General features: G+C 31.3%; 1 protein-coding gene across 6 annotated transcripts in view; it reads right to left on the bottom strand.

Moving 5' to 3' along the window:
- Magi2 (membrane associated guanylate kinase, WW and PDZ domain containing 2) overlaps positions 1–4,375 on the bottom strand; it is a 1,413,820-nt gene that overhangs the window by 1,163,914 nt on the left and 245,531 nt on the right. The window lies entirely within an intron of this gene.

The following is a 4,375-nucleotide window of genomic DNA, read 5'->3' as shown; positions in this document are numbered from 1 at the left end:
AGTGATTAGTATGTGAGGTAATCCACATGTTAATTAGCTTTATTTAATCATTTTACAATGCATAATATATGAAAGATATCATACTGTACATTTCAAATACATATAATTTTTATTAATTAAAAATGTTAATAAAAGAAGATTGTAACAGGTTGTTTTGAGGCAAAGACTAAGGTGGTGGGCATATTATTTTCATGAGTATACCTGTTCTCATTTAATATATTAGGGAGAATTTTCAATACCACTTCATTTTCGACTCCAAGAATAACTGTTATCATTATTTTCACTAATATAGCTTTAAATACTGTTTTAGAATTTCTACTAGTAATATGCTTTATCTGTGGATAAATGTTTTTATGTATCTAAGCACAATTTTATGGTACATAGGTATAGTGGAAATGAAAAGAATTTAATCTCAAGCTTTAGTCTTTATTTTTATTGACCATACGTTAGTCATGGTTTTAGACTTCTGAAATTGTCCTCTTTTGCAGTAAATATGGTTACTTTTTCTTTACTTTGGCAATTAAAAGGATATAGCACTGAAGCTGTTATTAAGTTCTAATTATTCTCATTTTTAGTACATTCATTCCCAAATGTGTTTTTTTAAGACAGTGAAGTATATTTGACACAAAGTTCTAGATGTTTGGAACTGTTGCCATGTTCTTTGCAAACACACTGTAATAAAAACTATAAATTAAATATTTATTTCTGAAAAGACAAGTGCAAGGTAATAAAAATTTAGAGTGTTTTGAGATGTCCCACACATGATCAATTCAGACACATACACAAGACACACAAACTACCAATGAGGGCATGCTATAGTCACGAGGAGCACTAGAACCATTTTACTTTAACAGTACTCAAGTTATTACAAGGTCTTTCCAAAGTGTGATTGCTTACAGCCAATTTAAAAAAATCTGAACTAGCTGCCCCATGTATGTTTCTGATAGCAACGCTTGCTCTAACCACATGAAGTGGAAAAGTGCAGGTACAGTGGGGGAAACGCCCCAGTGTGAAGTGCCAAACCCAAGAATAGGGGTCTGTGACCTGGGAAAATTAGTGGGTAAAAGTTATAATCTCCAGGGAAATGAGTTTAATGCTGAAAAAATAATTTTAGTTCCAAGGAACTGGATTTCCATTTATCCAGTTTGGGGCCATTTGGGAGAGCGGTATTTAAGGGATGTCTGACTTACTGTTGCTGGTTTGGGTCTTTTACCTATGACATTAAGGTCCATAACTTAAAACAGTGTCTTCTAAAATTTTTGTGATTTCCTGAATATATATATTTACAAACAATAATGAATTTTCCCCTCCAAAACAAATACATTTTATATTAGGTAATTGGAAATAATCAGCTAGTTTAATTCTCATGACTTAATTTCCTAGATTTATGGTTCTTAAAACTCACTTCAGAAAGATAGCAATCCTTCCCCATGCCAGTCTTGTCCCTGAGGCTGTATGTGTATATGACACTCTCTATAGCTCTTAGTCAGCCTTGAGTGGAAAGAATAGCGGATAAAAGCAAGCAATGATTCTGACTATTTGATGTTTCTTCTGACCATGAGGTCTGTTTGAACCTCTAAAATGTTTTCTGCTACTAAAAAAAAAAATCTCATTATAAAAACATATCGGTTGACTAGTTGATATTAAGAGAAAAATTCTTACTTTTAAAGGCATATAAATTAGAAGGTTTTCAGTCATCAAGCAACCACAAAGCCAAAAATATTGTTACAAGTACTGTGGCAGTTTCTACATACTCTGAGTTGGTAAAACATATTCATGGGAAATTTACTTTCAGAATCAAGGTTCATGTAAATGATACCATTTGTTATGCCACTGTTGAATAACCAACATATCTAAAAGCACTTCAGGTGTGAAGAAATTCATAAAATAAACAGCATTTGAGTTCTTCATGATAGAATAGAGGATATCAATCCAATTTTCTTTTCTACAGAATACTCTTTAGAGTAATGGACTAGTAGTTAAAACATACAATTTCCACAAACTGCAAAAACTGCCATTTTTGCTATAAGTGTTTATATTACTTCCTACAAGATCATATATACTGCTACATATTTTTAACTATTGTTTTCAATTTAGGATAGAAGATGAACTTGAATTTTTAGGTAATTTTTAGCTCCAACACCATTGTTTCTATAATCAGGTTAAAAAGGCATTTTAGGACACTCTTAAGAGCACAATTTAAAAGTGTTAATGTTTATATAATCATATAAAATATCAAATATGATAAAAATATAAGGTGATATAAAGTAAAAATTTTAAAACTGCTATCTCCCTTTCTCAGAGGTAAACACTATAAATCGTTTCTCATTTGTATGCAGAATTTACACCATAAATTCAAAAGGTTAGTAAAAATATACAAAAATGAATCATTTATATATATAGCCTGGCCAGTTGATTATAGGATAAGTATGTTGAAATGGAATTCTGAGCCTAAATATAATTACATTACAGATTTAGATAGCTATTGTTCAATTGTTTTTTAAATTCAACCTACAGTATATGAAAATGCATTTTCCCTTCAAAATTGAGTTACAGTAAATATTTCCATTTTTTCCTAATTTTATAGGTAAAAGTGGCATCTTAGTGTTACTTTGTATGAGAAGGCTTAGCAACCCGTCAAATGTTCTTTTCTATTTTGCTCTTTCTATGAACTATATCCTTTTGTCTAGATTTCTCTAGGATTGTTCATTTTTTGCTCTTAATTCATAAGAATGCTATACAAAATTAATTCTCTTTCATATATTTTATAAACAGTTTTCCACCTTGTTTCATGTCTTTCAACTTTATAGGCATATTTAATTTTAAGTATAAAATGTGTCTATGTCTACTTTCACAATCTCTAAATTGAGATATGTACAAAGGCCATCTTAGTGAAAATATTCTTTGAAGTTTTCATTGTTTTTTTCCTCTCTCCTTCCTCTTCTCTTTCTTTTTTATGTTTAAAACTTTAGTCTATGCACAAATCAGTTTGCAGTGAGGAGTGGGTAGAACACAGCTTTCTGCCTCCATAAGTAATCAGGTACTTGTTCTAAGACAATATACTTTCCATCCTAATCCAGTGAGCAAAAATACAAGCTTCATTACATATTAAATCGCTCAAAATATATTTATGGAGTTCTATTGTTTTCCTTTATTTTTGCATTCTAGTACTAATGCTATGCCACATTAATTATTATAGATATTGTATAATATATTTTAATATCTAGTGGGGCTGCATTCTCTTGTTAATATAGAATATTCAGTAAATACATCAGAAACCTGATTGTTGAAGGGACAGTTGAGAGCAACTAATTCAGTTCCTTCAATTTACAGATGAAGAAACTGACAGCGAGGTTCCAAAACTAATTTAGCACTACACAGTAGTTCATGGAGGCAGGCGCATGAGAAAGGATTCCTCTCTAGTATGCTAGAACTCATTCTTCAGAGCCATGCTAACAGCTATAAGCAAATATATGTCCGTAGACTCCAATACTTCTCAAATTACTCCTGGTCTAAGTTTCTCTGTGATTTTTCTTTTTATTCTGTTTTTTTTTAAGCCCTCGAATTTTCACTTTTTTATAAACTTGGAAGAGTTTCATTATTATGCTTACCTATAAATATCTTATAGTCCATGAATAATAGTAGAAGACAAACCAAACCTGTCTTCCAACATCCTTTGTCATGGTTTATTTATTTTACTCATTAGAATCTTGAGTGGGATTGTTCTAATGTTGAAATAAATTCCCAAAGCAATGCACAATTGAACAGTAAAGTTTCCACTGATTAACTAGGCAGTTGTCTGCCAGAGGCAGGCATCAGCATGTTAATGAGATCTATCGCTGTGTTAAACACGAGGTATCTCAAGCACTACTAAGCATATGAGCATAATACACACCTAACTTATATCAAAAGTGAAAAATCCAAGAAAGTTAATGAAAAAAAATAAGGATGTAGATAATGGTGTTTTACACAATGATTCAGAAAACAAAACACAACATTTCCTTGCTCTTCCCACAATGAGAAAAAGAAGGCAAACATGAGAAAAATTTAGAAAATAGTACCAGACTAAATCAAGGTAACAGGTGAACAACTCTGGGACTCTGACAGAGAAATAAAAGAAGATTTAGAAATTGAAGAATGTTAATATCCAGTAAGTCACAACCTGGAGTGGTCTTATATAAAGCAGTCTGACCCTTTACAGAAGTGGGACTCTATCATATTCTCATGTCAATTATAAAACTTATAAGTTTAGACAATTATATTATAATTTATACATCTGCAACTGAACTAACAGTGATTATATTGGATTTTCCCAAACTACTGAATTAGAATAAAGGATCTGGACATTTTCAGTTGAATGGGATTAGTCACATGA

This window comes from Castor canadensis, chromosome 2, assembly GCF_047511655.1.
Source record: "Castor canadensis chromosome 2, mCasCan1.hap1v2, whole genome shotgun sequence".
Lineage (NCBI taxonomy): Eukaryota > Metazoa > Chordata > Mammalia > Rodentia > Castoridae > Castor > Castor canadensis.
This window is presented reverse-complemented; position numbering and strand designations above follow the sequence as displayed.